The 14215-nt window shown below is 29.6% G+C and overlaps 1 long non-coding RNA gene across 1 annotated transcript; it reads left to right on the forward strand.

The window, feature by feature from the left end:
* Positions 1-1957: 1957 nt before the first annotated feature.
* On the forward strand, positions 1958-8970 carry LOC103308260. The gene is made up of 4 exons (XR_510378.3): positions 1958-2293; positions 2408-2428; positions 4897-4953; positions 8906-8970. It is a non-coding gene; the product is annotated as an uncharacterized LOC103308260 (long non-coding RNA).
* Positions 8971-14215: the final 5245 nt, after the last annotated feature.

The following is a 14215-nucleotide window of genomic DNA, read 5'->3' on the forward strand; positions in this document are numbered from 1 at the left end:
GCGTCTAGTTGTGGATCCAAAAGCTAAACATTCAGTGTTACTTATTGAAGTTGATTTGCTTAACGACAGGGTAGCGTCCCTCGAGTCAGGGTCAAATTCTGCTATTGCGAAAACAACTGTCACTCAAATTTGCAAGAGACTTATGAGCGTGAACGGTGTTCTGTCAACACTATGGTCTATGGTGTCCCTGAGTCTGAGTCTTCTCCTATTTCTCAGAGGGCCAAAGAGGATAAAGTTTCTTTGCAGGAACTGCTCAGTGATAATATCAATGTGCCGTTAAGGGACTGTAAATATATTCGACTTGGTAAAGCCAATTCTGATAATGTACGCCCCGTCTTAAGATTATTTTTTAATCTAAAAATGATGCTTCCAACCTAGTTACCTCCTTTAATGAGGCTAACCGAAAATAGGAGTATCATTTCCTCAAGGTTTTCGTATTATTAAAGATAAAACCCTACTTCAACGGAAGCAGCTAAAATCTTGCTACACGGTACTTGATCTTCGGACTTCTAATGGTGAATCTGGGATATGTGTCAAGTATGTGAATGGTGTTCCAAAAGTGATCTTGGGGTCAAAAACGGAGAACCTCCTCAGCGCCGACCAGGTCCAAAGTCCAACACTCAAAGCACCTACTAGACTTAAAAGTTTCTGGCTACTACGAGAACTGCAGAGAGCTACGCACAAAACTTTCTAATGTTTGATGTAATGTTGTTTCCTTTAACTATATGTTTATTGTTTTAACCAAAACCTTGAGCAGTTGTTTGGGCGCTTTCACGTTGGATCTCTTTCCTTTATAATTTGTGGTGTTTACTTTCCCCCTTCCTTGCATCCGTCAACTTCAAGTTCAATTTTTAAAAAGTTAGTTACAATATAAGTTACAAATTAATGAAATTGGGTTACAAATATTTTTGTAAAAGTTAAGTTTTTTTGGTTAAGTGGGGTGCTAACTTCACACACGTCAATAAAAATGAATAAATCATTAAAATATAATACGTGTATTATGTATTTATAGTGAAAAATATGTACAAAAATGCCATTAAATTATACAATCTCGGTAAGAACATTATTATGCTTTTAATTTAACTCTTATCGATTTATGAAAATAAATTTTGTTTCACTGATTAAACATCAATAGATTTCACTGATTTCAGATTTTGTAGAAAATAAATAGTTAAAAAAAAAGTATTTTCAAAGCGAAAAACACAAATAAAACCTTTTTTTTAAAAATATTGTCATATCTACTATAGGATTTTAAAATTGTATATTATATTATCTAAATATTTATAGTCATACATATACAATAGAGCCTTTTTAATGTTGGTTAGTATTTTATTTTATCAAATACTAATAAATAATTAATAAATTATAGCCAACGCGGATCCAATCGCTAAGTTATTCATTAACCGATAGTATAATGCTTACATTTTATAACTGATTTATAACTATTAGTGTATTCATTGTTTTCGAAAACCTTGGTTCATAAGTCATTGAATATCGATATTTTCTGTGTTTAATCAATAATCATTTCTAATCTGTTGTAACCAAATACGTTTTAAAAAAATATATTGTTCATAATTTAATTAAAATATTTCTAGAAGAGTAGAATTTAAAATTTAAAAATAAAATATTTTAAATTCAGTAAGCTATCACCTAACCAAATCGCAGAGTTAAAATGAACTATGGTAAATAACCAAATATGCATTACCTGATATCTATGTACATAGGTATGTAACAGTACAAAGTCCCAAGATATAATAATCTATCAGTGATAGATTTAATTTATGAGTATATTCAAGACATGCTAATATAAAAACATTATTTTGTATCAACCTTACGAAATTCATCACAAGCTCGTAACTTATGCAATTATATTTGTACCACTAGGACATTGCAATGTACCCTACTCTAGTAATTTAAGAAAATAAAGGTGTTGAAATATAATGTAATAATAATATTTCTATATCTATATTATTCATGTATTAAGAAAATATTATCATTATTTATTATAATCATGATTTTATGTAGCTATGTAAGTCCGTTTTCGAATGTTTTATAAAAAATGTCCTTAAAGAAATAATAGTTTCGCAAATCTTTGCCCCTTTACATACCTACTCTGAAGGAACTAAACTAAGTACAAAGCCCGTTTTTAGTTTTCACTTAGCAGAGAAAAATATATTCGTGTGAGTTTTAACGTGTTATAAAGGAAACTTTAAAAATATGTATTTATAATATTAAAACTAGGTACCTATCTTATTTTATTTTGTAGGTTTAGAACATCAACAAGATAGAGTCAGTAAGTCCCTGGAATTATGTTAAAAATTAGTATATTATAATAATTATAGATAGTATAAATCTAATCTTACCTAATCTACTGCATTAATACTCTATTTTTTTTGTTTTGTTTTAGAAGTCCTTGCTAATTGGGAAGGTAATTATATTTACGTACATTTTCTAGTTAAAATTTTTAAAAAAGTTTTCATTATAATTCACAATTGAAAGATAATTAAATTACTATTTATAATTTTATGAATCGTAATACTTGCATATATATTATATAATAGTCACGGAAATTGTTCTAGTTGTGCAATTTAGTTATATTGATTTTTTTCAAAATTCTAATTCATTAATAATCAATATATTGTAGGTATTTAGTGTAATATGATTTTAATACTTCAGTTCACCCAAGGTTTACTATTCTAATATAAATAACCCAAAAAATATATTCAATTTTATTTTAATATAGGTGTTTAATAACCTTTATTTAACTTATCCTTACATTAAGTGCTGTTTTATTATTCCAAAATGTGCTATCTGAATCCATATAAACTACAACAAATCTAAAAATTATTGATGTACTTTTTATTAAAAAAGTTTATTTTAAACTTTTAAAATTATACATTTAAAATTTAGGGCTCTTTCAAAAGTTGTAGTTAAGGTCCGGTTCGGTTGTCGCGGGTCCAAGAGCTTGTAATATCGTTGTGCCATTAGGTCGTAATTTTGAAAAAATAGTTATTGTGGGTGATGATGAATGCCTATTATTATTGAAAACGCCAATTGGTGTTTATTCCAATAATAAAATAAAACCAAATCTGTAGAAATAATTAGAAGGTACAATAAACTTTACAACTAAAATATTGTAAACATATTTAAATTTTGTAATATTCATTGAATATGACGTTAGCGTTTATATTAGTATGTATCATTTTTATGTGTGTATCGAATAAATATATTATACATATTAATAAATAATTTTTATTTATTAAAATATTATATAATAAACGATATGACAGTAACTTAAATTTAAATTATTATTGTATTTTAATTTTTAAATAAACATCATACGGCAATAAAAATTAGGGTAAATATAACATACATTAAACTTAAGTATAGTATAGTATAGTATATAACAATAGAGAGAAACAATTTTATTCAAAGTGAACTGCCCGTGCTAAGATAGTGTTCTGTCCCAGAATTTCCATATTTCGCCTAGCAGTGAGAGATCTAATTACTTTTTCTAAAGCCAAATTGAAAAGTTCTGGAGAAAGCGCATCTCCTTAACTTAGGCCAGTCCTACCTTCTGACAGTTTATTTGCAAATTTTACTCTTCATTTTGTCCCGGTATTGCACTCTTTTATCAGCTGGATTAGTTTGGTTGGTATACCAAATTCTTCCAGTACTGCCCATAGTTTTCTCCTTATAATACTGTCGTATGCCTGTTTAAAGTCCACGAAGCAAAGATGCACTTCTCTACCATACTCATAGTACATTTCTAACAATTGTCTGACACTAAAAATGGGTTATGTTGTAGATTTCCCTCTCGTAAAGCCGCTTTGGTAGTCCCCAATTATGTCGTTAGCATAAACTTCCAGCCTTACCAGCATTGATATCGACAGAACTTTTTAGCAGGTGTCTAAAAGTGAGATTCTTCTATAATTTGATGTTTCCATCGGGTCTTCTTTTTTATAGATCGGGCAAATGATCGCTGTTTTCTAGAAATTTTGGACTTTTTCCCTTACCCATATTTCTTTGATCAATAGCCAAATCTTTGATATACATTTTTTCAAATCTTTAATTATGCAGGTTTTGGCTTTAAAACCCTCCCGAAAAATAGCCGTAGATTCCTCCTGTATTCTTCTATATTTTTTATTTTTTTTTTCATACTCTCTCTTTACTCTTCTTATTTTCTTACTTGCTATTTTTCTAAGTTCCTGATATTTTTCCACATTTTCAGGCGTTGGGTTCTGAATCATTTCTTGTCTAGCTTTAGTTTGTTTTTCTGTAATGTCTCTACAATCGTCATCAAAACATGGTTTCTTTCTAGTTTGTGTTTCGAATAGATTCACTTTTCTATCAGAATAGAAGCGGATTTCAAAAACTGGTGCATTTTTATTATGGCGATTACACCAAATATTGATAACTAACAGAAAAAAAAACACAGTTCATTGTAAATACATTTATTCTCTTTGCTCAGTATTTAAAATAATTGAATAAATACATTTCTTATATTATAAGCACATATTTATTTGTACAACATTAAATTGAATTAAATGTAAAATACAATTAATACAATTAAAATGTTATAATAAACAATACTTTTCAATAGAGCCCATATCTTATAGTAGCATTTTCTTCTCTGTTTGAACGATGCACAACTAAATTCTTTTCACTTTTTTCTTAATTTTGATGAAACCATATTATAATAGACAGCATGTTATATTACACTTGTGGTAAATTACCATTTACCCTGAGTAGAGTGAAGATAATTTATAAAAAAATCATGATTATTTACCCACTAGTTGAAGAAGCATAATTATTATAAGCATAAGGTGTTCAAATTTCACCACTGTCACTCGTCAGAGTACAACAACATTTTAATTTAAACAATTCTTTGTTTAGATCTTAAAACACAATTCTATGAGGAACTGTCACAGAGTATACACGAAATGAAGTATTGTGAGTATTCTTGTGCAAAATAATTTATTATAATATTTATTAATTTTGAGTTAAATAATACAATTATGATATAGTATAATTTTATATTGAAGTTATAGTCTGATATTAATTTATGGTCTAAAACTAGTATTGCTAAAATGTTCACATTTTTCCCACTGACTTATGTTATTTGAATTGCTAATAAAAATATAATTAAACCATTTTTAAACAGTAATATATAAACTAGATTAACTTTTGATACCAGAAACCCCCTTCAATGTTAAATATATTATAGTGGAAATTCCTGCTCTAAAAAGATTTGTCAGGAATAAATTATGATTGTAGGTAACCGTTTTAACGCACAGTACGTGTCGTAGTACCATGCGTATGAAGATTGATAAAAATCTATATTTCATAAAAAATTGATAACCGTGTAACCTAATATAAAAAATGTGTTGCAATTATTATGCAAAAATATGGTATTAGTTGTGGGATGATATGACAAAGTCGGTGTACCAACTTCATGCAGGTGGTTTCCAAATTCTGAAAACTGGTTTACAAATAATTTTCAAAATATTGGTGAAGTTTTGGAGTCGACTGGACAACTTGGGGGGGCTGCGTGAATTTACCCCCCCTCCAACTCAAAAAATCTTCTGACGGTAAAAAATAATAGTTTTTAAATTCTGAAAACTGGTTTTCAAATGTTTTCAAATTATTTTCAAAAAAATGGCGTAGATTTGGAGAAAATTGGTGAAGGTGGGGGTCAACTTCATACGCATCGTAGTACAATGTTTGGAACGTTCATTAAAAAAATTAATTCGTTCGCGGTCACATTCAGTTTCTAAAAAGGAGTTCGTTCACGTTCAAGTTCATATTTTTTTCATATGGTTTTTAATACTAAAAAATGGTTTCAAATGTTTCAAACTATTTTAAAAATAGTTAAGAAGGTTTGGTGTCGATCGGAAAACATCGGGGGCTGCGTTAATTCCCCCCCCCCCAAATAAAAAAAAAAATGTTATTAGCTAAATAAAGGTTTTCAAATTATTTTCAAAATATTGGTGAAATTTTGGAGTCGATTGGACAACTTGGAGGGCTGCGTGAATTTGCCCCCCCCCCTAACTCAAAAAATCTTCTCACGTTAAAAATAATAGTTATCAAATTCTGAAAACTGGTTTTCAAATGTTTTCAAATTATTTTCAAAAAAATGGCGTAGGTTTGGAGAAAATTGGAAAACGTGGGGGGGCCAATTTCACACGTATCGTAGTCCAGTGTTTGGAACGTTCACTAAAAAAATGAATTTGTTCACGGTCACGTTTAGTGCTTAAAAAAGGAACTCGTTCCCGTTAAATTTCATATTTTTTTTAAAATAACACGTTCACGTTTTATAAAAATATGAATGCGTTCATTTCGTCGTTTATTTAATTTATTTAATTTTTATGTATCGTTTAAATATGAATACAAAATCGTGGAAATCATAATATTACTGTTGTCTTATGTCCAGGCGTATCCATTGGAATTTCATGTAATTTATTTTTATAATTCATAATATATTATATATCATAATAGTATTATCAATCAATATTTATTAAATATCAAAACGTCGTTCACGTTCACTTTCTATTTGAAAAAGACGAGTTAAGTTCACGTATCGTTCACTAAATATGGACGTGAACGCATGAACGAGCATTCATGAACGACGTTCTTTCCAAACACTGCGTAGTACCATCTACCTAGTAGATGACCAAGTCACTGTAATTTATGTTATTATGGATTTTACACAACACATTTAAATTAACACCAATTGAATACTAAAATAATGTCTTTATTTAATATAGAATTGGTAGTTTATAAGTATAGCTACAAAATTGTTGATCTAACAATTGTAATACTATGACCTACTGACTATCCTTGTGTGTTGTCACGACGTTTCCCCGTGTCACATACCAAAACCCTTATTCAGTGGATCCCACGTCGCAGCGTCGTCCAACACACTCTGTCCTTTCACAATTACAATGAAATTCGATAAAAAATTACATTAAAATAAAATATATATATATATATATTATAATATTCAGGTGTTCGTAACATCCCTCAAACTAAATGAGATATGGGGGGTCCAATGACCACCATTTTTTACTCTAGTTCATAGTACCTATCTGTAAACTTTCAAATTTTCTGTTTTTCTGTTTTGTTAGTTCAGTTTAAGCAGGGGCGTGCTCACGTTAAATGCTTCGAAATTTCGAATATGTACACTGCCCTGCAGTTGCCGATACTTTTAATATACTTTTAATAGGTAGGTACTCAAAATATAAATTTGTTTTTTAGGCTTTCAGTGTTTATTTTCTGGAACTTATTCAGAAATCTTTGATGAACTTGTTGAATTTTACCTCGATACTGATAAGCTAACAGATAAAAGCTTTAAGCTGAACTATATATATGGTATATCAAACTTAATAAGCATGTAAAATATCCAAAAAATTGTTTAGAAGCGTTGAGACAGTGTGATAAAGAAATATTTCCTAATATACATTTTATATTAAAAATACTATGCACTTTATCAGTTTCAACATCCACTCTCGAGAGAAATTTTTACTGTCTCAAAAGATTTAAATCTTATCTACGAAACACAATGTCTGAGGTATTTTCTGGATATTAAAATAAAAATTTAAATCAATTTTTTTAACATTTTTTTTTGGTTTTAGACTCGACTTAATGGCTTAGTTATGTTAGCTGTTCATAAAGGAATTCCGCTAACAGCAGAAGAAGTTTTAAATTAATTGAGGAAAAAATCAAGAAAACTAGATTTTGTTCTTTAATTTTTGAATGTATATGTATATTAGCTATATAATAGTTTCTATATTAGCAATATAATATTTAAATCTATAAATAATTGAATTTGTTGTTGATTAAAAAAAAAAAAGAAAATGGTCGTTAGGTAAAAGATTAGCTCCTTCAATTTTACTTGAACCCCCCTCCCCCCCCCCCACATACATTTTCTGAGCACGCCCCTGAGTTTAAGCATAATAATAATAATAATAATAATAATAATAATAATAATAATAATAAAATTACAACCAACAATAACATATAATAAATTACACTTGGGTGTCTTCTAAAATACTAGAAAGAATGCTAATTTGGGTTGTATAATTTTATGGAAGTTTTTTAAATTGAAACTTAGTACCTATACTAAATGTTATTATTGTTGGGTTACTATTAAAATAATAAAAAACACAACTATATGAACTTTATTACTTTAATGTTTAGAATCAGTGAAGGTTAAAAAAATATATCTATATAATCTTCAGGGGTCCTTAACATTGTGTTTAATTATAGTTCAATGATAAACTATTGCATACAAAAAAAAAAAACAATTTCAAGTAACTTTAACGATTGCAGTATACACGTCATCGTTTATAAAAGTATCTAAGACTAGTTTAAGTTATTATTATATTACCCTATTTACTTTGCATATAAATATTTTAAATATTTGACTAAGTGCCCAGTTATTTTATAGGAAAGTACCGAAAATATTATTAGAATATGTTCGGTTAGGTTAGCTCACGTTCATTGGTAACTTCACATTATCTTTATATCATTTTTTTTTTATTATTGATCCTTGTGGTGTTAGGGTATGGGACGGTAGTTTTTATCACGTGAGTGTTTGTTTTTGGCAGAGTTTTTAGGTGGGCACCTGTAAGTATCTGCCATGCCCGAGTGGGGGATGGCAGCCATTTTCTTTGGACACCATGACTGCCCAAAGAAAAATGCCACCTGTAGCCGGGATCAAACCGGCGTCGGTAAGCGTCACAACAAAGGCCTTAGTCGGCTCGGCCACTCTGTCCCTCTTTATTTAATTTATTAAAACAGAAAACCTCAAAAAATAGCTTATTTAATGAATTTAACTTAACGTAACAAAATATAAGAAAAAAATCTTAACTGACCAAAATTATTATTGTTTGTACCTTCCTAGCTGAAGAATATCTTACTGCATCAAAATTTTGCGAGAAAACAAAAGCCGAAGAAAGAAAAAAAAATGAAAAAACAAAAAATGGAGATTCGTCATTGTTAACCTTTTGACATATCTGGTCATGTAACACCTATAGAAGATGTAGAAGATTTTTCAGTATTTTTGGTTTCCAAATTCTAAATTCCAATATATATTTTATCTATTTATTATGAATAATTATAGTACTTAGTAATAAGTAACAATTAATAATTATGAAATTGTAAATCTGTAAAACTATATCAATAATTAGGATTTAATTTTATCATGTGTCTTATTCAGTCTTATCATAAAACAAAATAATAAAAATTCCAATTTACATGTTATTGATAATAATCCCTTACCGGTAAATAACTATTATTCTATCAAAACAGATGTATATTGCAGATAGTATATGCATTGGTGTCCAGGAATATAAAAATACTTCATTACCTATGATTTCTTTATATAATAACAGTTCGTTAATAAACATATAGGCTAATATTCTGTTGTACCGGAAATTATCCCAAAGTCAAAATTTCCAGAAATGAATTAAATAGTTTTTTTTTTCCGTTCGGGCAACGCAAGATTGTGTCGAGTACCTAATTTAAAAATGTACTCATGAGCCATAATTTTATATTATACCCATGTATTATATTTGTATGTTTTTCTATTAGTTGAAATGTTGAGTTACTAATAAATTAACTAATATAATCGGTATATTTTTGAGTATATAATATTATTTAGTTTTTGCTAGTCTTTGATAGAATTCAATGTTACTGTGCTAGCTGATCACGAACACAACGGTCGAAAATATTCGTTAGGAATACCATTTTTACTAAATTTAAAATACAGGTCTATAAATTTATGTCATCAGCATTTCCATCACCACATTTACAGCGGCGATAACGCATATTACGCACAATGGACAAATCGTTTCTCCCCGCTCCTCACCATCTCTTCATACGCATTATACACATGATCCACTCCATACAAAAGTAATTCTAATGTCTTTGATAAATCAATGTAAGCATTGCCATAATTTATATTTTATTTTGTTTCTCTTTTACGCTGTGTCAACATGACATAATAGAGTTCGTATTAATATTCGTTTAAACTACATACTTGTTAAACTTTTCACGATTGTCGTCATTAGTAAGATGACACACTAATCGTTGTATCTTTTTCTGGCTTTGGGATATTGAATCTTCAGATCATTTATGTAGCGGCCGTTATCGCAACGACCGGCGGCGTCTCTATCGACTTTCGCGAGAGTGTAACCGGCAACCAACAACGGAGACAGCTTTCGCTGGATCGTCGTTACCGCAATACATAAGTATACCTTGTTTGTAAGAGTACTTAATAAGAGTTGTGTCTATAAAATTGAACGTGTTCGAAGTCTTCATTTCTAAGCCATGAAATACATACATTGCGCAGTCGAAAAGAAGTAAGGTAAGTGCTAATTTTAATACAAAATAATTGTACGTAAATTAAAGTAAATTAGCAGATATCGAGTTAAAAGAGACTTCAATAAGTATCCTGATCTCCCAGTTCTTTATAATTGCATTCTAATTTTTATTTTAAATAAAATATTAAGGGCCTATTCAATCTAAGTTGGACAATTTTGAATTTTTTGCTTAATCCTTACAGAGCTAAACTTGATTTATAGATCGGAAAGTACAGTTTAGCCAGCGATAGCCCGATCAACGTTAATCACATATCTAAAGTACTTACCTTAATTACGTAAATAATAGCAATTAAATTTAATAGTTACAGTGGTCAGCAAATGCATTGGTGAGCTAAATATTGTTGAGATTAACCGGGAGTTCTGTAAGCGTGGCATTGAGACCAGAGGGTCCAAGGCGATAGAATCTTAATACTTGAGGAGTTCCGAACCAAGGCAAGTAAGACCCAAATCGGATCAAGATGGTACTTTAGAGATGTAATTTTTCGATTTTCTTAATAGTCATTATTAAATGTCACGGGAAAAACCACATACAAATTACGAAAAACCGCTAAAAATGGGATTTCAAAGGCTTTCTTTATCACCATAGAAACGAATAAAAAAAATAACATTATAATATGAATTCAACTTACAGGATATAACAAAAAATAACGTTATAATACATCCACACTGACAATCCGTCTCTGCTCAGAATCGTTTTTCTTATACAATGATTTTATATCATTGAATTCAAATTTAATACAATCCATTATACATTGACCCACTTCTAACTTATTATACAGCAGAGCGACATCCATTTGAATTTTGGTTTTCAAGATTGGACTTTTCAATGCTTATAAAAAACAATGTGTCCTTTTTTTTCGAATATTTTTCAACTGTTATTGTAACAATATATCAAGAGCCTTATATTACACTTTCACGCTTCTTGACCCAACAAATCTATTAAGTCTTAACTAATTTATTAATAACTGTGGAAAAAAAAATTGAAAATTGAAAATATGTCCGTAAACAACTCATAAAAGGGTCAATATGTTTTGACATTGTATGAAGTAACTAAGGAATTGATAAAATATTCATATAGTGTACATTTAAAGTAACTACAGTTATTCGTTTATTAATTACAACAAAATAAGAAATATTACAACATGAGAAATCCAATGTTGTAAAAATTTGAACTTCAAACGGTCATAACAATTAAATTTGAATTACTGGTAGAGATTTTTTTTTCATAAAATTAGATAAACCTACGAGGTTTCTTGTATTAAATTTTCAAATCTTAGATTCAAAAATAAAAACTGTTATGCATTTCAAACATAATATAATTTGCACATTTTCTTGTTTTTTACGTATTTTGTCAAAATTCAAACTTCAAATGATTATAAAAAAAAATTGTGACCATGAATTTGTATTATTTTTCAACTACTATTAGGAACCTGGTATTCAATTTTCAAGCTTTTTTATTCAACGAATAACATTTTATTGACATTCATAGGAAAAAAAACTAAAAAAATTGGAAACTGAAAATTTCCATAATTAGTTCAAAACAAATTAAAATATTTAGAAAATTCTTATATAAACAACCAGTGAACATCACATGTATCTATGTTACACCATAAACTGGAACAACTGGAAATTTTTAATTTTTACCTCCCCAGAGCACCAACTTGATTCACTTTCCCGTCAAACAAGATACTGAAAATGAAAATCTAAGCATTATTTTGACTCTTATTGGGTACACATACACAAATTAAAAAATAAAACACACATCTTTGTAAGATCAATACATTCATCGCTCTGCTCAGATTCTAAAAATATAAAAGGTGGGCAAGTGGATGCCGCTCTGCTGTACAGTAGGTTACAAGTGTGTCACTACAATCTATTACATTGTGTTAAATTTTATTGCAATCTCAACGCAAAATAAATACGTAAAATATTTATCTAATGTTATATATTATATTTTCTTTCAATTATACGCGTAACTATATTGCCCTTTTTACATAGATAATAATATGTAGATATGACATTGATGTGATATGCTAATGACCAAGTAGTCAAAGCAGAAATTGTATAAATTTCAAGACCAAAAAAAAAAAAAAAAATAATAATATGTGATGAAAATACAAATTTAAGGGACATTGACCCGACCAACATCGATGAAGCAACACTCAAACTTATAACACAAATTACATTAACAGCACAAAAAACAATTGGCAGCAACGCATATCTAAAAAAACCAACAGTCATGAAAAAATCAAAAAGGCCTAAAAAGATATAAAAAATGCTCCTAAAACATTTAAAAAAAACAACTCACAAGAAAATTTCATCAAGTTAAAACAGCTGAGAGCCAAAGCTAAATATCTCATCAACCATAACAAAAAAACTTTTTGGACCAAATTCACAACCCAATGCATCAGAAGTATGGAATAAAATAAAATCACTTAAAAGCCTAAGCAGAGGTAACGAGATAATTATTAAAAATTAACACGAAACAATAACAGACCCAGAAAAAGTGGGCCATATGCTAGACACCTTTTTCCAAAATAACTCAAGTAATAAAGCGTATGATAAGAAATTCATCTCTGAAATCAAAATACCAAATGAAAGAATACAAACCAAATCTATAGTAGACCCCTCAAACCTGGACCAGAAAAGTATTAATCTCCCATTCACAACAAATGAAATTGATCAAGTGTTAAACAAATGCAATAGCAAAAGTCCAGTATCAGATGGAATTCCATACAGTTTTTTACAAAATTTAGGGCCAAAATCCAAGCACCATTTATTAACGATATACAATAACATATGGAATACAGGAAACATCCCCAGCGAATGGAAATGAGGAATAAAAATACCACTTCCAAAGCCAGGAAAAAACAAAAACTCAACGGAAGAATATAGACCAATCACCCTTTAAAATACAATGGCAAAAGTATTGGAAAAAACTATCAACAATCGGCTCATATGGTTCCTTGAAAAGAACAAATGAATAGTTAAAGAACAAAGCGGATTTCGTAGATCTCGTTCCACCCTTGACACCCTTGTCATCCTTCACTCTGAAATAAACAAAACATTCGCTGATAACCAGTACCTTAGAATACCAATGAATTAAAGCTTAGGGGAATAAATATCACTTTTATATGGGTACCGGGTCACGCAAATATATAAGGGAACGAAATGGCGGACCAAGCAGCAAAGGAGCGGCACAATCTAACAACCATATACAGCTTTTGGATATCGTAACATATGACGACATCAAAACCCACATTAAAAACAAATTTCAAATAAAATGGCATATGCACTCGTCAAAACAAAGAACCAAACTCAGTGAAATAAAAAACACAATACTAAACTGGAAAGACCCGAATCTCAGTAGAAGAGAAACAATTCTAATTAATCGTCTCCGAATAGGCCACACAAGGCTGACTCACAAGTTCCTTATGGCCAAAGAGGAGCCCTCCCAATGCACAGTCTGTGGGGTTACTCTAACAGTGAAGCACATAATAACTGAGTGCTGACGAACTCAGAAAATTCAACATTCCACCCAACATGAACGAAGCATTAGGGCCAGGCATCGAAAACATATCAAACATATTGGCCTTCCTAAGGAAGACCGAACTATACAATAGAATTTAAACTTTTTTGTTAATGACAATCAGAAACCACTTATTATGTATATTTAAAAACTAATAACCTTTGTTGTTGATGTATTTTTTAGTTCAATAAAAAAAAATATAATAATAATATGTAGATATGACATTTCACTAAATAAAAGCATCCATAATGTTATTAGTAAAGATCAGATTTTCATGCAGTAAAAATCAAAAAAATGTGCA

This window comes from Acyrthosiphon pisum, chromosome X (assembly GCF_005508785.2).
Source record: "Acyrthosiphon pisum isolate AL4f chromosome X, pea_aphid_22Mar2018_4r6ur, whole genome shotgun sequence".
Classification (NCBI taxonomy): Eukaryota; Metazoa; Arthropoda; class Insecta; order Hemiptera; family Aphididae; genus Acyrthosiphon; species Acyrthosiphon pisum.